Here is a 19,885-nt window from a genome sequence, read left to right as displayed (position 1 = left end):
CATTATGCATGTACAGTTTAAAAATGTCAAACCTGGACGAAGCGGGGAGGGGAGTAGTTCATTTACAGTCTTGGGAAGATGTCTAGAGAGACGCAACCAAGGAGTCGATCTGAGAGGAACTTGTGGGCAGAAAATGGGGTGAAGGTACCTGTTCCCTCCGCACCACCCATTCCCCTCCATATCTTGCATTGAGAGAGTTCTGTGGAGCTGGCAACTTCCTCCTTTTGGTTTCCCTCCTTGTGACACTTGCCAGTTCTCTCTTCCTCCTACCCAACCCATGTGTTTCAGTCAGTCATATGCCCCAGCTATGTAACATGGTTTGAAAGGATAAGACACATCAAGGGCTTAGCTGCTGATTTTGAATAACCTCTGGTTTAACACTCTTGTTTTGCTACTCTGTGTTTTATAGCTGCTGGAGGCGATACAGCAGGTGTCCCTTGCTTTAAAGGTGTGTCTGTATTCCAGACCATTGATTCCCTACAGCTGAGCATAAATAAACGTAATAGACAGGATGTGGCAGGTCCTTCAGCCAAGTCTTCAATGCTTCTTGTTTGTCAGTCTCGATCTACATAAAATACAGAGCCCAGCTTGTAAGACAAGTTTCCCCATGGTACCTGAAGTGCATTCTTGTAGAGATACTTGTATGCATCATGGTGTGACATTGCAAGGCTGGTCACTTCAGCGCAGGCCCTTGGCATGAGGACAGCTTTTCGTAGCTTTTATTGCCAGAAAGTGGCATTGAGCTTGGCGTGTCTTGGACTTCACCAAGGCTTAGGCACACTTCTTTGTTCAAACTTGCTTGGGAAAGCCAGATTCCCCATGGAGTTCCTTCCTGGGCTGGCTGTTCTCCTTCACTGTGTAAATAGGGCATGTTTTTGTTATGCTTGTTTGGAGACAGGAGTTGGTTACGTATATTTCCCCTCCCATTTTTGGCACAATGAAGTCTCCTTGTCTGTTGGGACGATGCAGTTGCCTCCTGTCAACAAAGGCTTTGTGGCGATTGGGGCTGTGCCCCTGTGGGCCATCATCACTCTCCCCCTTGCTGGCTCTGAGCGTGGAGCTTGGCCAGAAAGAAGAACAGCAAGAGGCAGGACAAGGGCTAGAGCCAAAGGCATGGCTCAAGCCGAGGTGAGAGTGGTGCTCAAGTCTGCCTGAAACACGGCCTCTGAATCTCAGCTGGGCTGGCTGCAGCAATTTGGTGGCAAGGAGAGACTATATGTGCATGCTCACTCCATAGCCAGATGAAATGTAATGCCAGTAGCAGGCCCTGACCTTGGAGCAACTTCAGTTGAAGGATGCTTCCATACAGAGAGCTCTTAGCATGGCTGCCAGTCTAAAGGCATAGTGCAATGGTTCATTTTTGCCTCCTTTGTAGAGCAGTGGAAAAACATGGGAGGGAAGGTTGCAGGTGGAAGGTATGAGTAGCATCATCTGGACCGTCACAGAATTGCAAGAACAAGGCAGAGCAATTGCACAATAAAAGCCTCATTGAAATCTCATTCAGTCTCATTGAAATCTACTTGAGGGTATGTGTTATGCTCTTTAACAACCAGAAAGGCACATTTTTGCTACATTTTGATGTTCCCATCAAATAGGAATAGCCATTCATGAAGGGCAGAAGTAGTAAATGATGCCCAGAAAAGTGATGTAGTGGATGCTGCTAACACAAATGCATTAATATATCCACGTCCCTTATGATCTGGAGTTTAGTCCTGACCATGTGATTGCAGATACCTGGCAGCAAGCAAATTTGGGGAGAGAAAACCTTTGTAGTGGAGAAAAGGCAGGCAGCTCAGTGACATTGGGTTATGGTGAAAATCTTCAGTGGGTGGAGCTGGGCCTAATGTGCTTTGCCTCTGATAACAGAGAATAGGAACCACTTATCTGACTTATTTTTCCGTTCAACTGATATGGAATAAGCAGCAGGGCCAAACCAATGAAGTCAAAGTTTCACAGGCATATCTTGGTCCCCCTCATCCCTGCACACACCATTGTTAAGAAGCATCTACACACTCATTTGACCTGAAATAACTGCAGTGGGTTGGCACTGAACCAACGGTTGTCTAATAGCAGAACCTAATACAAGACTGAAATTTGGGAAACTTTAGTTCTTGATTATGAACTAAATGAATGGAATTCAGTTAACTGAAAAACTTTTACTGAGCAATGTCATGTTGGCATCTTTTTCTGAAAGTTTTTGCTTTTACTGAATAAAAAGTATTGGGTTAGGATGTCCTGAAAGTCTAAAATGTTGTCCCACTAGTTTTAAAATATTGGCATTTTTAATGTCAATTTTTGTCCATTTTCCCCTTTTGTGTAAAGATCACCTGTTTGTCCTTTGTAACCACACAAGGGCATTTTTGGCATCAGTTTATCCTGCAAGATAATTTGCTATCACCCACCAACAAAGCTATTTTGCACACCATGAAAGCTTGTGTTGTAGTAAATCTTCTGGTTGTTAAAATTTCACAAGACTCCTCAAGCTTTTCTCCTAGAAATGTCTTCTTGTTTGTAAGATTGAGTTAAATTTTAGTTTAAAAGGGGAGTAATTTGGATTGTGTGCTCCATGCTACACTTAAGTCTGTACTAAATTCTGCAGCCTGCATATATTATGCAGTTTTGCATGTTCCAATTTGCATAATTTGCCCAGCTTCTGAAATTGAAAAGGAAATAAAATGAGCAGTGCAGCAGAATGAAGCCCATCCACTAACTACTGGAAACTGAACCTCCCTCTGGCTTTGGAAAACTTCTCAGGTGTCTCACATACTTAAGGGCCAGAACCTTAAATCAGCATCTTAGCTTTGTTTTAAATTAACAGCTGTTCTGTGTTTGGACAGAATCTTAGAGAATACATGGCTTTGGCAGTAATCACTTCATCAGGGCAGGTGGAATTGGTTTGTGGTTCTTACTATATTAGAAAAAAGTATATGCTTTCTTTAATTGTTCTAGATTCAGACTGAGAAGTAGCAATAGCTGGGGGAAATGGAATTTTTAATCCTTATGCTAGAACAAAGGGGATAAATGTATTTTCACTTCAGAGGTGCACTTTGCAGCACCTCAGAAAGAAGTATTGACAGACTTTAGGAGATCTTGCCCCATTTGCTGAGAGGTAAGCAGACTGCTACAAAATGTGTGGAAAAAACAGCTATGTTTTTCGCAGTGAACTCCATTATCAGCAACTCTGTTCAGGGCATTTTAGGAGAGAGACTGCTGTGAGAAAAGATCCCCTTTGACTAAGAAGGACCCTGATGCAGAAAGCCTGGCTTCTATCCGTGATGCCTGTGGAGGGGTTACAAGGGAGACTGCAGGGTGAGCTTGAAAATGTTCTGCACAATGTTTGCGTTGAGAGGGAGGGAGAAACAAAAGATGTCTTTTCCCCTCAGGCCACCCTATCAGACACTTGTGGTCTGCAGTACTGGGACTTCAAGATGAATGAGATTACAGTGTTGTGCACCTGTGATCCTGTTTGCTTGTCTTTATTAGAAAAGGTTTTAGGTCCCGCTTTGACTGAAGCTCATAGTTAGCCTTGCCTAACTATGTAAGGCCTAATGGTAATTTAAACTCCTTGTCTTTGTTGCTCAGTAGATCAGGCAACCATTTGCTGTTAGACCTGCCGTGACAATAATATGTGGACAAGCAAGATTTGAACTACGCAGCCTGCAGGGATATATAACCAAGTAGCCTAGCTCCAGGCCTGTGAAAGGCTTAGAACAAGAACAGACAACCTAAACTGCCTCTCACTTGGTTTGTACTACAGCTCCCATCAGCCCCACTCAGCATAGCCAATGATCATGACTTACGGGAGTTGCATTTCAAAACACCTGTAATGCCCAGGTTGCTTACCCTTATTTTCATCAGCTTTGCTTCCCGCTTCTTCAAGTGTCAATTCTTCCTAATCCAAATGTGTTTTGCCAAGATATAGGACCTTGAAGGACCATTTCCCCCCTTGAAGGGGCAAGGGATTCCCCCACCCCCATCCTGGCCCTTTCATGGTTCTCCTTGGGACAAGATGTCTGCTTGTGCTGTGTGCTTGGATCTGTGTGCAGCATCAACAGCCACCAGGCACACTTCTCCACCCTGCCCCATTCTGCCTTCTGCACACTACAACCCAGTTCCAAACAAATGATGTGGGTTTCTTCATGGTGATTGAAGATGTTCCCTTTCCTCCCAACCCAAATTTGTGTGTGTGTGAGACTGAGAGAGAGAGAGACTGACTGACAAATTCAGGATTGCCCAGCCTGAGATGGTGTTTGGAGCTGATGGGCAAGGAGTATCTTGGAATAATTCCTGCAGGTTGCAGGGCTTGGGGGTGGAGAGGAGGGCTTTAGGCCTGTCCCACCCTCAAAAGACAAGATTTGACCTTGTGTTTACTCATTTGATAGGTATTGATAGGCCTGGCATGGAAACAAATCCTGTGAGCCATATCACCTTGGTTTCCTCTTGCTCAGCAGAAGAGATTGACTCTGCTGCTTCCTGGCTTTCAGGAAGGTCTCTGGACTGTCGGAGCCTGAGATCTACTCACTCCCCCTTCTTGGCTTTCGGGAAAGGACCACAGGACGTGTGAGGGAGTGGATTGTTTCTCTGCTTGTGATTCAAAGAGCTGGGGGCAGGGCAAGGGGAGGGAAGGAGTGCGGGGGATTTAGTCAGGATTATAAAGCCATCAGCCGGGGAAGAGGAGATAAAACGCTTGGGAGAGAGAAGGGGATTAATTTTATTTTTATTCCTCAACAGACTTCAAGTCCCAAACAGACAGTGACAATGGGAGGACATGCAAGCCGGGGGAGATCTTAATGGAGGAGGTGGTGGGGAATTTCTAAAAAAAAAAAAATAGTTGATGACTTTTTTTCTGAAGGAAGGGCTTTTTTTCTGAAGAGCTAGAGGGATAAATACTCCAGCATGCAGCTAAGTTCAAGGGTGCTGGAAAAACCTGCATTTCATTTACTGGGCTACCACTGTGGTAGAAGCTGATGCCCACTTTGTTTGCCCCTTGCAAACTCCCCATAGTGGCCTAGTTGACACATAGAGTAGAAAAAATTGTAGTGCTGTTTCTGAATTCAGACTCCAGCTGGAAGATCATGTGAACAGGCATTCTTTCCAAACCAGACATATAAAAAAGTTGTGAAATTACATATTATGGGAAAAGGTTTCAGACTAGCCTTCCCCTTGATATGCTAGGTTTTTTGTGTAGTTAGTTGTGTGTGTGTGTGGGGGGGGGTATTCACAAACATGTATGTCCTACACCTTTACCTGCAGACTGAAGTACTATGCTTTAGGAACAGTTTTTTCTCCTCTTTATGTTCTGATCTACAAGAGGGGCCTGGTGTCAAAGCATCTTCTACCTCCTTGGATTTCCCCTTTCTGCATGGCCAGAGCCCTTCAAACATTTAGACTGAGCTTTCCCAACCGGATATCCTGCAGGGACTGCAACACCCATCATTTCAAGACCATGCTGGTTGGAGATGATGGGAATTGCAGTGCACCATATCTGGAAGGTACCAGATGGATGGAAGATTACATTAAATCCACCACAGTGGGACAGTATAAATAGTTAGCTATCTGCAACTCTGGATGTATCTGCTTCATCTTTGACAGGAGATGGCCATCCAGGCTCTGCTTAAATACCCACCATGAAGACAAATCCACCATCTTGCTTTAACCCTCCTTAGTTAGAATCGTTCAGAGCTGATTACAGCCTTCACATAATTGCAGTCTATCTAATGCATGCTAACTTATTTTATTATGATCTATGTTGCTCTTATAGAGAGCAAGTTGTGCTCTTGCTTTATCAGGAGTGGCTTCAGTCTGCCCCATTTCCTAGTGCATTCCCAGAGTCAAGTTCTTCAGTGTAACAAACTTAGAAGAAGACATTTCTCCTGCCTCTTGTTCCACATCCTGTTAAAAAATTCCTAACTTGAACTTGAATGACAAAGCAAATAATCTTTTGCAGTACTCTGAAGGGTGTTTAGCTGAGGAACCACACAAAATGATGAAGTTTTATTTGTGTGCATGCACATATATGTTATATTTAGTTCTCTAAAATGCAACATAAACTAATGGGGAAGTCATGAGTCAGAAAGGCAGGCTGTCACTTCTTAGGAAGGTACATTTATTTGTATATTTAAGCAGCAAATGTTACCCCACCCTTCAGCAAACTCTTTCAGGGTGGCTCACAAGCAAAGTTAATAAACAGCATGACGAAGCTACCTACAAATTAAAATAACAGTCAAATCAAAACATTCCTGAGAAGCAAGATAACTCTAGAATCAGCTGACATTTGAAAAGACCTGGGGAAATAAAAGGTGGGGGTTGCCTACCACTACTCTGAAGACATCAGAGTAGATGTCAAGCGAGTCCCCTCTGGCAGAGCATTCCAGTGTTGGGACCCCACTGCTGAAAATACCCTTTTCTCTGTTGCTGACTGCAGTGTCAGCTCAGGTTCTTGTAGACCCACGAGCAAGAAGCTACTTCTCTGCCTTCCCACTGCCAGTTTGTGTTGTGCCTCCTCCCCTTCCTCAAGATTGCTACCATTTGCCTGCTTGATAGAGAGCCTGGGAGCAAGTGAGCAGGGTATGTCCTCCTCCTCCACATCACCACCACTAATGTCTGGGCCAGAGTAACAAGCAAGAGGTAGTGGAAAAAAGCAGGAGCAACCCTGGGAAACTATTACTAGTTGACCCCTGCTGGGGAATGGATCCTCCTCCTCATCACACTGCATGTGTATCCTGCCTTTTTTTCCTCTTTTGAGAAACCCAGTGCGGCTCATATTTTTCCTCCATTTCTACTTCGATCCTCACAACAATCCTGTGAGTAGGTTAGGCTGGGAGTCCATGACTGGCCTAGAGTCACCCTGGGCCAGTGAGCTTCACGGCTAAGTAAGGAGTAGAACCTGGATCTCCTAAGTCCCCAGACAAGAAGCAAAGCAACGGCTCCCAGGAAAAGGACTCTGATGTTGATATTAATGCACAGGCATATACATGTGGAAGAAGAGGGCTCTTCATATACCCAGCTTTATGGGACTTCATTTGCAATCATACTTGGAAATGAATTGGCTGCCAGTGAAGCTGTGTTAAAACTGGCAAGATGTGCTCTCCTGGTCTGACCCATTTAACAGCCAAGCAGCCATATTCTGATACTTCCAAGATATCTGCAAAGACAGCCCTAAGCAGCAACACATGGCAGTAAACCAGTCTGGAAGGCATTGCATATTGGCAATTGCAGGCACGCTATCTCAGCAGAGGAGCACTCACAATGGATGCACTCGTCTTAGTATGTGAAAGTCATTTTGGGCCATGCATGCTATTAGGGCCAACCAATGATGAAACTATATCTACCAGTAGCTCCAGGATGGGTGGTATTGGGAGGTTTCCAGCTGCTGAACCAGCCTGGCAAGCACCATGTATGTTCAAATCCCACTGCTTCTGATGTGGTAAAGCACAGAACCTGAAGGAATCTGAGCTAGCAGTGATTGACCAAGAAAGAGTTTTGAGGGTTGTAGTGGACAGCTTGATGAAAAGGGCAGCCTGCATGCAGCTGCTGTGAAGGCAGAGGTCATGGTAGGCATAACCAGGCAAGCTATCAGAAGTGAACTTCGAGATCACACTCTTCCTTATACAAATGGATGGTGTACAGTTCTGGTCATCACACCCCCTCAAAAAAAAATACTGTAGAGTTTGAAAAAGGTAATGAAAATGACCAAGGGGTTGGAGCAACTCCACTGTGAGCAAAGTTTGCAATATTTGGGACTGTTTGGCTTAGAGAAAAGGCAAGCCAGGAGAGACATGATAGAGGTACACCAAATTATGCATGATGGGAAGAAAGTGGATAGGGAGAGATTAAATAAATATTCTCATTCTCTTATAATACTAAAACCTGAGTTCAGGCCGTGAACTTGATTGGTGGGAGATTCAGACACATAAGAGGAAGTACTTTTCTACATAATACATCACGAACCTATGGAATTTAATTCTGCAAGATGTTGTAATGGCCACCAGTTTCCAGATTCCCGGAAGAAAATACCAACAGCTACTAGGTCTGATGACCCATGTGCTGCCTCCGCTATCAGAGGCAGTATGCTTGTGTGCACCATTTGATAGGGAGCATGAGTGGAAGGGTGCAGTTGCATTCATATCCTGCTTATTAGTTTCCTGTGGTCAGATGTGTGATTGCTATGTAAACAGTATGCTGCATTACATAGACCCCTTGGGTGGATCCACCGTGGCTGCTCTTACATTCTTCTTAGTATCTCTGAAAAAGATCTAAGAGGCACATGGCTGTTATTCAGCATAAGAAAGCATGAGCTAGACCTTGAGCTGTTCATCTGAGGAAAAGACATGTTGGCAGAGTAACTTTAGCAAAAATCTTGGTGCCAGCAGTTGAACAAAGCCTTCAAATGAGAAAGGGTAGTGAGGCAGTGTTTACTGATCAGCTGAAATGTGGTACCAGTGTAAAAGATGAAATGAAACAAGCCATGATGTTTTGCTAATGCAGCATGATTGACTGTGGAATATAGGTGCTGACCATTAGTCCATGTTGCCTAGTTGAGGTTTGGCCTTGCTCCCAATTGGTCTCTTCCTCAGCTTTTTAGTAGTATGGCATTGTCCTCCTATTTGTGATTGAAGCTGATGTTTTATATGGGGACATTTTGCATTTTAAAATTTGTTTATATAGTGATATATTTGAAATTCTTAATCTATTCAAATTGTGAAACTTAATTTAAACAATCTATACAATTTATAGACTGGATGCATAACTGGTGATCATTTTTAAAGTATCATGTGCATTGTATCACCTGCAAATCAGTTGATTCTTCTTATGGTCTTCTCTTACCGGAAACTGCTGAAGGAAGTTAGGAAACCTTTTTCTATGTATGAGAAGTCTCAGTTGGGGCCTTTAGGCAATGGTGGATAGGGCCAGATCTGAAAATAGGTGAGATTTGCAGCACCGCAAGATCACGCAGCTCTTGTTTTCTCTCAGTGCCACCTCACATGAAATCAGGCCAAGGGTTACAGGAGGGCTGCAAGTTTCCCACCCTAATCTTAATCCTTGAGCATTTTGGTGTAGAATTATATCTCCATCCCAGCACATGCAGTTGACATTGAGTACAGACATGACAAGGTCCATTTCACAGGAAGAACAAATGCTGTTCTGAGATCCATGTGAACTTATGAATGTTTGAGATGCATGTGATTATTAGATTGATTTAAAAATTTGTGAATAAAAGATGCCCCTGATTAATTGAGTAACCTATTTTTAAAAAGGCATAAATATTTTTAATATAAAATATTTCTAGAAATCGCAGGCAGCAGGTGTCATTGCAGAAGAAACATGCTCCCTTCGCTCTCTCCTCACATTTTAGAGGAGATTCTAAATTATTATTATTCTGCTGCCAGTGTAGAAAAGTACTTTGGTTAGTTATCTACAGACTTTAAGTTATGGGAGAGAGATCAAATAAACTTTTGAGAAGACCTTGGCAGGTCTTGGCTTTCAGGCAACAGATGGTTTTTTGTTTTGTTTTGTTTTTTGTTTGTTTTTTTTTTTTTGGGGGGGGGAGAACCAGAAATATGTATGTGGAAAAAGCATCTTGGTTCTTCAATAGCAGCACTTCATGCTCACTTGCTTGCTAGTTGCGAAGTTACATCTGACCCATTGCAACCCCATGGACAACACTCTTACAGGCCTTCCTGTCCTCCACCATCCCCAGAGTCCATTCAAGCTCACACCAACTGCTTCAGTGACTCCATCTAGCCACCTCATCCTCTGCTGTCCCCTCCTTCTTTTGCCATTTATTGTTCCCAGCATTAGGCTCTTCTCCTGGGAGTCCTTCCATCTCATTAGGTGGCCATAGTATTTGAGTTTCATCTTCAGTATCTGGCCTTCTAAAGAGCAGTCAGGGTTGATCTCCTCTAAGACTGACTGGTTTGATCGCCTTGCAGTTCAAGGGACTCGCAGGAGTCTTCTCCAGCACCACAATTCAAAGGCCTCAATCCTTCGGCGCCCAGCCTTCCTTATGGGTCAACAAAATACTACCAGATGCCCAAATTTGCATTGTATGTTTGCTTTCATTATTAAATGCTAATTAGAAATTTAGAACTTAGTCTCTTTCATTCAGATATTGCATGTGTTTATTTTAGTTGTTGGATCTTCTATTGGGGTTTATTGTTCATAAGCATTGTATATTTGGATCTTATACTGTGTATGACACATTTTTATTTTGGAACATTTATGAACCGCCCCATAGTCCAAGGGGCACTCTGGGTGATGTACAGTATAAAACAGAATAAAAACATTAACAATAATGTTTATATTTTTAATTTAATGTTATTTATTTTTAACTTGTTGTTGTAAGCCACCCTGAGGCTTCGGCGAATGGGGCGGCATAAAAATGTTTTAATAAATAAATAAATAAAATAATAAAACAAAAGGCATGGAACTCAGCAACTCAAAAAGCTATAACAAAAATACAACTTATAACAATCACAGCTCAAAAACATCGGTAAAAACAATATTAAAACCAATCTTTAGTTAATTATTAAAATGTCTGGTAAATAAAAAAGTTTTAACCTGGTGCTAAAAGAACAAGGATGGTGCCAGACAAATCTTGTACATACGCTTCTTAACAAAAATGTCTTGTATGCGTCGGGTGGGTTGATTCTAACCCACTTAGAATCAACCCACTTAGCATCCTCTTTAGGAGTTCAGAAACTGCTTAACATAGTGCATCCAAAGTATGTGCTTCTGATGATCATGCTACTATCTATCATGACACTCAAAGAAAAGCAGCAGGTTCTTATTTTATAGTCTGGTTAAGTTGCAACATGCTACTGGACATCAATAGAAGGATGTGGGTCACCAGTGCTGAAAGCAGGTATAAAAGCTTGTTTGTTCATTTGTTTGTTTATCATATATATGTATGTTGCTGTTGATAGTAGCCATTCATGATAATCCCCCCAAAAAAACAACACTTAAAAATAATTACACATGCAAAGACAATAGAGGCAGTCCCTGGGTTGTGAAATATTTCCGTTCCTGAGAAAATGAAAATTTGTCTTTCAGTCAAATTTGCATGTAAGTCAAATCATGTATAGTCAGCCCTCCTCATTGCAGGGATTAGGGAGCAGGACCTCTCTGAAAGTGGAAAAACAGCAAATATTTCTACCCTCTCTGCCCCCCACCCACACTTACTAGTGCTGCCTCTTCGCAGCAAAGAAATGCCAGAGAGATTTCCCTCTCCAGATAAGCTGGGCAGGAAGGCATGCTTTGGAGGCCTCCCTCTCTGCCCTTTCACTTCTTCTCTCTCTGTGTTGATTCGTTGGAGGCCTACCCTCTTTCCCCTTCTGCTTCCTGCTTCTCTCTGACAGGCATGGCCAGACCAAGGCTTGTGAGCCACATTGTGGATCCTTGAGTTTATTGTATGGTTTGCTTTCCACAGGCAGCCGCTTGCAGCTCTGAAACATCTGGCAAGCACTGAACAAAATCCAAATCAACAAGACCAAACCAAGAAACACCGAGAGCATGGAATGTCATTGTAAACTTTTGCAATATATTTTTCCACATGGTTTTTATAATTAGGTCAAGGGAGATGGAAGTAGTGCTTAATATTAGCTCAGGCTTATGTGGTAGTCTTGCCACCCATCCTGGAAGGCAGGTCTATTTCTTAATTTGAAGTCTGTGTGGACCACACAAAGTTGCTCATTAGTGAGGGGAAAGTACCTTTCTCTGTATACTGCCACTTCTTATCTGGTTCTTTGAAGGAGTTTCATGGCAAGCATGTGTGCTTAAAGCAGAAGTGAGGGGCACCACACTTAAAGCATTTTTGTTTGTTTGATTTCTATCCTGCTCCTTAGCCAGAAAGGCTAAGAAAGGACCAGAACTCTGTATATGCACGCACTCATGTTTTGTCTACCAGTGCCATTGCAGTTATGTGTGATGTTAGGTGGCAGCTATGTGTGATGACAAGCATCAAGCACACCGAAGTACCCCAGCTTCTGATGTGGAAAAGCACCATGGGGGCGGGTAGATCTTTGCTTTTTCCTGAACAAAGATGCCTATATAGCCAATGGTAGACTTGCTTTAGGGACTGCTTCTGTAGGAGCTATGCATATCATGCTATCATAGAGTAATAGGGTTGGAAGAGGCCCATAAGCCCGTTGAGCCTAGCTCCCTGCCAAATGCAGGACTTCAGGTAAAAGCATCCCTAACAGATGTCTATCTAGCTGCCTCTTGAATAACTTCAGTGTAGGAAAGCCCACAGCCTCCCTAGGTAATTGGTTCTGTTGTTCTACAGTCAGGAGGATTTTCTTGATGTTCAGCTGGAATCTGGCTTTCTGTAACTTGAGCCTGTTATTCTGTGCCCTGCACTCTGGGATGACTGAAAAGAGATCCTGGCCTTCCTTTGTGTGACAGCCTATCAAGTACTTATAGAATGCTATCATATTTCTCCTCTGTCTTCTCAATTGGATGTCTTCTAAATACATCCAATTCTTTCAATCTCTCCTCACAAGTCTTTATTTCTAGTCCACTGATCAACTTTCTTGCCCTTCTCTGAACTTCCTCCTGTTTGTCTGCATCTTTCTTGAACTGGACACAGTACTCAAGATGGGCCTAACCAGTGCTGAATAGAGGGAAACTAGTACTTCCCATGATTTGGAAGCTATACTTCTGTTAATGCAGCCCAATATACCACTTGGTTTATTGCAGCCACATCGCATTGTTGATTAATATTCAGTCTGTGATCTATGACCATTTCAAGATCTTTCTCACTTCCACTATTGCTGAGCCAAGTATCTCCCATCTTGTAATTGAGCAGTTGATTCCCTTTTCCTAGGCACAGAACTTGGCATTTGTTCCTATTGAATTTCATTCTGTTACTTTCAGCCCAGCATTCCAACCTATCAAGATCATGTTGAATTTTGTTTCTGCCTTCCAGGGTATTATCTATCCCACCCGATTTTGTATCATCTGCTGTGGCTTGATATTTATAGTTTGGAGCAAAGGGAATTCTGTTAATGGCATCTTAACTCTTAGGGCTCGTTGACATGGTAACTCATGACAATGCAATTACTTTTTATGGCCTATCTTATTCTGGCTGGTGTACAGGGTGTAATGTAATTAGTTCATGGCATACTAGACAACCCAAGGATGAAGCATCCCAGGTTAGCAGTATAGCAGGAGCAGGTGAACGACCAGGACCCAATACCCTGGCTATGGAACAACCCACAGTTTAAGATTTTGTAAGATTTTTGCCCATATAGATGGCAAAACTGAAGCTGGGGGCTCTTCTGCTGACATGTCAGGATTGGTACCACTAGTAACACAGTTGTGTTGCTGATCAGAACAAAACACTGACTGGCTGGGTCAGATTAATGTCTATTCTCTTGGCTTACAAGTCCGTACTGTACTGGATGACCAACAACGCATCCTGTTCTTATGGTTTCCTGGGCAGAAACCGCAAATACACTTCTTTCAAAAGATAAAAGGCTGGGTTGGACTTCTGAGCATGTGATGGTCAGGGTTGGAATGAAAACTATTTGCGTTGCATGCACGGGGGAAGGGATGATAATGCAAGATCAAATCAGCAGCCTTCATTTTTCTTCCAGTCTTGCCTGGCAAGAGGAAGAAGGAAGTTAGCTGCTTTAGCGGCTCTGCTGGCCTGGTATAGTACTGGAAACAAAGTTCAGCTGAATGCTTGTGAAGACAGAGTACAACAGTGTACATTTATCTAGGTGTTTTAGACTTTGACCTGGGCAGCTTTTAAGAAGTAGGAAGAAGTAGGACTTCACAGAGTCATACATTGCAAGAATAGAAGACAAATTAATCGTGTCTTGTCTTTTGCCTTGAAATTTATTATTTATTTATTTATTTAGAAAGCTGCTATGCTGCCCCATTCACCGAAGCCTCGAGGCGGCTCACATGGGTTAGTTTTCCCATTTTTCAAGGATGTTTGCTTCCTGTTACATTCACTTTTAGTGGAAATGGTAGCCCCAATGGGATGTTATCCCTCTGAAATATAGGTAGAAAAAATATAAATAGAAAATGGTGCGATTGTGGGAGATGTGGGCCAAAACATCTGGAGGGTGCCAGGTAGCTTGTCCATTGCTTTTGCCTCTGAGCTATAGCTTTGTTGTTAATGCGAGTAAAGAAGCATGCCTAGCCCCACTCCTGCCTGTGAACACTGCCCCAGGGACTGGCATTTCTTGGAAGTTCTGCGGCAGGAGAGGAGCAGTAGGCACAAGGTATATTTCTGTGCGGTGGCACCCCATCTATGGAATGCGCTCCCCAGAGAGGTCCGCCTGGTGCTGTCGTTATTTGTTTTTTGGCACCAGGCGAAGACCTTTTTATTCCAGCGGTATTTTAATAAGTGTTAATATTGTTTTTTCTATGTTTTTAATTGCAGCCAGTGTGGGTTGGGAATTTTATTTATGCTATTACTTTGTAAGCTGTCCTGAGGCTTTTTTGCGATTAGGACGGCATATAAATATTTTATATATATATATATAGCCTAAGAATGACGGGTGTGAGGGGCAGAAGTAAAATGCAAAAGTCTGGGAGTCCATGCCTGAGCATCTCCCAATTACTGTAACTCTTCAAATGATTGTTTGAGTTTGGCTATTGGAAAGCACTGTGTGTCACTTTAGGAACAGGAGGCTGTGCAGAGAAGTGAGAAAGATGTCAGCAAGCTGTATGACTTCAGTGCCGGGAACTTCCTTCACCTCTTCATGACTCTTAGAGCATACATTGCACAGTTCATTCCAGCAAAGAGTACTATAGGTTGTTTCCAAGAGGTAGTAAGTCCAAAATTGCAACTAAGGCAGTTTCCAGGAAGGCACATGGGTTGAAGAAGCCTGGAGGACAAATCCATTCTGAGGAATTTCTCATTTTCAGCAATGATGGCAAAGGTGGTCTACCCCACGCTTTTAAGGGTGCAGTCATATGCATGTTTGGACAGGAAAAACCCTCTAACCCCCAGCATTTCCTAGCCAGCCATGCTAAATGGCCTGTGGGTGCCCATGTGCCTGTTAATGATTTCTGGGGCATATTTTCTGCTCTCTGGAATTGTGAAATCGTACAAGTAACATCGTTACCTTTTGCCTGGACTTTTCTCTCTTCCTCCTTGTTCACTCCATGTGTTGCCCTTGGGAGGGGTGCTGTGCACCACTGCCTCTCTCTGGCTTTGTGACCTCTTGCAACCTCTGGATCAGCCTTTCCATTTTTGTTGTAATATGCTGTGTGTCCGAGCAACAGCGAACATGTACAAATGACTTGGAAATTCTAAAATCTGCCTAGAAACATGGCATAGAAACTGCAAGAAGTTGATGAAAGTAGAACTAGAGAGTTCTATTTGCTTTTCAGTTAAGGAGAGAAAGAGGCAACTCTTTAAAGGAGCACCTTATTTCATTTGAGGCCAAGTTGCTTTGGGACCCATGATCTAGTGAGGCCAGAAAGATGGTGACAAGATGCAGCACCTTCGTGGTGGCTGCCCCTTCACTGTAGAACTGCCCAAAGAGGCTCACCAAGCATCTTCTTGTCTTGGTTTTAGAGGGCTGTCTGAAATGTTTCATTTCAGAAGGCACTGAAGGTCTGAATTGTACTGTAATTGTAATTTTGGGATGGGTTCCTAAAAATACTTGGAGTAGCCTTAATTCTCAGTAAATGGGCAAAAGTTTGTACAATTAATCATACTTTGTTTTGTATGTCTGTTGGGCTGGCTATCCTCTGTTTGCTTTTAATGCTCATTTTAATTGGGTGTAATTGGTAAGCTGCCTCAAGGACTCATTTGCTGCAAAGTGGTAGGATTGGAATAATAATAACAACGATAATAATAAACTAAAAGCTAGCAGGTCCTCTCTAAGGTGGAAAAACCAGATGCTGACTTCATGGCCTTTGACCTTCTTGCAAATAACTCTCAGTGCAAACCATTCTCAAATACTAAAATATGCTATAAAATCCTTTTAAAGTAAACTACCAAGGCCACAACCCTAAATTTGCTCACTGAAATGAATAGGAGTTTAATGCGTAAATACAGTTAGGGTTGTACTTCAGATTGTGAATCTGCAGACAGGGTGTGGTTTTTTAAAAAAATTTTAAGCATAGCAAAAGAAGTAAGACAACTTCCAGGAGTCCAGGTAAAAAGGATCTCTAGGCCCAATACATTTTGAAATAAATTTACCTTCAGAGTATGTTCTTCATTTACCTGGTAGAAAACATGCTTGCAATTTGTTTCCCATGTATTTTTTCTCCTCTAAGTTATGCACAGGGCTAGTAATTCTTAGTGTGGTGGTGTTCTACTGCTGTTAACAGTTGATGAAATTAACAGATCAGTTCACTTCCTCCTGTTTCAGGCACATAATTCTTGGGGGAAAATGGTTGGTTTGTGTTCCAGGGTGGCATAGTTGTAACATGTGTCTGCCAGGCAACTGCTATAGATAGGGTTTGAATAGAAAGTGATGCAAGAATGGTGGTGCCACTTGGTAGTTAAGAAAGGGAGTACTTGGAAGTTCCTGGATTAGGAAGAAATATTACTCTGCCTGCAACTTTCAGGGGGTTCTTCTCACAACTTGTTCATCCCATACAGATGCACGTGTGTGTGTGAGTGTGTGTGTGGGGGGGTCCTTTCCCCCTTGCTGTTTACTTTTGGTGACCCAATACTGTAGTTAACTACATTCAGAAGACGTTCAGCTGAACTCCTGCAATGTTAAGTCAGCTGTGCGATTCTCCTTTCACGATTGCTTAATAAACAAAGGAAGTGAAAAGTGCATATCAGTGCCCCTTGAAGGGCTTAGCACTTTTCTTTATTAGCCTGTTGCTTTTTAAAAATCAGATAACCTATGTTTCAAGATAAATTGCCAGAAGTGAAATCACTGCCTGTTTGTACTCCTTATAGCCCCGTTCAAAACTTTAACCAAGCTTTTCTCTCCAGCTTGTTGAAGTTCCTTGTGTCAGTACTTTATGTGTTATGAACTCTAAATATACCTACTTGCCAAACAAGCCTTACTTGGTCACATGCCCTGCAGCTGCCTTGAACAGTGTTTCCTATCGTTTTAGCAATTGTCTGTGCTATCTGAGGCTGTTGGGAGTTGTAGTCCAAAAGAGTCTTTGAGCATACACAGAGCAGTTCCTTGAACCCAAACTAGAGACTATTTCCAAGAACCCTCCTTTTCAGTAACCCTGGGCCCCACCCTCTGGGTGAGCCCCTGTGGAGATGGACAAGGCTCCTAGATCTACATAGGCCCTTTAGTTTATTTATTTAAAACATTTCTATGCCGCCCCCATTGCAACAAAGCCTTGGGGTGGCTCACAACATACATAAAAATACAATCAATAATTTAAAAACTGGTACCATCTTGGCTATATATTAAAATCTATAAAAACAATAATAAATTAACAGTTAAAATAACTTTTAAATAAAAAGGTCTTTGCCTGGCGCCGAAAAGCAAATAATGACGGCGCCAGGCAAACCTCTCTGGGGAGCGCATTCCATAGGTGGGGCGCCACCGCAGAAAAGGCCCTCCTCCGGGTACTCACCCTCCTAATATCATTCACAGAGGGTTCCCAGAGAAGGGCATCTGCTGCCGATTGTAGCGGGCAGGCGGGCATTTATGGACGCAGACGTTCCTTTAGATAACCAGGTCACAAGCCGCTAAGGGCTTTATAGGTCATAACCAACACCTTGAATTGGGCCCGAACTTCAATAGGGAGCTAGTAAAGCTGACGGAGAACTGGGGTTATATGAAAACAACGCCCAGTCCCCATCAGCAACCTGGCAGCTCTATTTTGCACCAATTGAAGTATCTGGATTGTCTTCAAGGGTAGCCCCACATAGAGCGTGTTACAGAAATCTAGTTGGGAAGTTACCAACGCGTGGGTCACTGTCACCAGGCAGTCGTTCTCCAGGTAGGGACGCAGCTGATGGATCAGCCGGAGCTGAAGGAAGGCGCTCCTCGCCACCGCCGTCACCTGAGCTTCTAACGACAGCTCAGGGTTGAGGAGCACTCCCAAGCTGCGAACGCTGTCCCTCAGAGGGAGTGCAATCCCATTTAGGACAATGCCCAAGTCCCCCACCCTGAAGCCTGAACCACCCACCAACAGGACCTCTGTTTTGTCTGGATTGAGCTTCAGTTTATTGGCCCTCATCCAGCCATAGTTGATTTGCCCTTCTTTCTGAGTGCTGTGTAATGGGTCAAGGATTGGGCCAGGCTCTTCTGGCTTCTCTCCCATATCCCCTCCCAGCACTTCCAATCCTTGATAGTTCCCAGAGTCTTCCTGAATACCTGGAGAGGGAAGCCTTCAGATAAGCTCTTCTGTATGTCTATAAACCTCATTTCATTGGCCTCACTATCCTTATCTGAAGAGTCAGTGCCATCCTGGCCCTGGAAAGCACACCAAGAATAACTGCCTCTTTCATTCCCAGAATAATATTAACTCATTGTTCCATTATTCCAAATATTTGACAGTGACATGGTACACCTGGGTAGATTTTTGGGCTTTCAGACTAGCTCCTTCGATGTATATCTTATCAATCCTAAAACTGAGCACTCCTTTGCTTTGGTCAATTTGATCCACTGGGGTAGCTGAGCGTGTGGAGTGCTGCTTGAAAGGATTGGGGGTCAACTTGTCCAGCACCTGATTCTGCTGCACTGAACAAGGAAGGCAAACTTTACTGGGTCTATGGATTCTCTGTGTCATTTGTGTCTCAAGACATTCCTATTCAGGACTGACTGGACAGGAGAGAACTTGGCAATGCCTTGTGTTCAGTCTGCACATTCTGTACACCTGTATCAGAATACAGAAGCTGAATCCAGTTTGTTGTACCGCCACCATGGTTTCCTACTAATTTTATTGTGACCTTGTGGATCACTGCTTAAGGACTATGATCTTGATCTAAATGAGTAAACATTTATTTGACGTAGCTCCTGCTGAATTCATTGAGAACTACTTTCTGATACATATGCTAAGGTGGCTGAAGCCTTAAGCACAGTGAAGGAGTGAAGTATTAGGAAGTTAGGTTAACCTAGGTCAAAGTGGAAGAGCTGGCAGGCTGTATAAGGGAGCTAAGCGTTAGGGTGCCCCCTTCCTTACCACCACAATAACAATCGTAATAATTGTAAGAATTATAGTAATTGTAATCATGATGCCAAAAATAATCAGCTCATGCATAGCACTTCCAAATGTTTGAAACACTTCACATGCATCATCTAGCTGTGATTCTTAAAACAGTCCAAAAGTGAATCAGTATTCTTTTCCCCCAAGGAGGAGATGGTGGAGGCAGGGGAGCTGGGAGAGAGCAGTGTGCCCTTGTGTACCTAATGCTTTCATGGCAGATGCAGGATTTGAACCTTCAGTTTCCTGGTTCATTGCTCAGTCTTTTAGCTAGTGCCCCATGGGTAGAAAATCTGGTGCCCTCCTGATTTTTTTGACTACAATGTTCAGCAGCCACCAGCATGGCCAGTGATCAGGGATTATGGGAGTTGTACTCAAATACATGTGGAGAACACTGGGTTAATCCTAAAAACAAACTCCCGGGTTGCATCTGGTCACACATCTGAATCCCTGGACAGGGTGCCACTTTCTGTACCAACCTTCCCCAACTTGATACCCTCCAGATATTTTGGACTTCAGCTCCTATCAGTCCCAGACAGCATAGCCAATAGTTAGAAGTTTACAGAATTGTAGTCCAAAACATCTGGACTACATGTTCTTTAATCTTGTTCCTTAATCTGATTTTTTAAAAAAATCTAAGGTTATAACCATAACATTTACTTAGCTTAGCATTAAGCACTAAATGAGGTAAGGCTGAGCCTATTTCTAGAAACTTGGTGAGATTTTAATCTAAGAAATGACTATGAAGGTTTTCTGTAATAAAGCCTTCCTGGAATGAGAAGATATTTTG

At 43.0% G+C, this 19,885-nt stretch overlaps 1 protein-coding gene across 5 annotated transcripts in view; it reads left to right on the top strand.

Moving 5' to 3' along the window:
* The window catches only part of STX3 (syntaxin 3), a 47,859-nt gene that overhangs the window by 1,262 nt on the left and 26,712 nt on the right, over positions 1-19,885 (top strand). The gene's annotated exons all lie outside the window — the stretch shown is intronic.

The sequence above is a fragment of the Varanus komodoensis genome, unplaced genomic scaffold (genome assembly GCF_004798865.1).
Source record: "Varanus komodoensis strain SLA01 unplaced genomic scaffold, ASM479886v1 scaffold110, whole genome shotgun sequence".
In the NCBI taxonomy this organism is placed as follows: Eukaryota; Metazoa; Chordata; class Lepidosauria; order Squamata; family Varanidae; genus Varanus; species Varanus komodoensis.
Note: the sequence above shows the minus strand (reverse complement) of the source record. Positions and strands in the feature narration are given on the sequence as shown.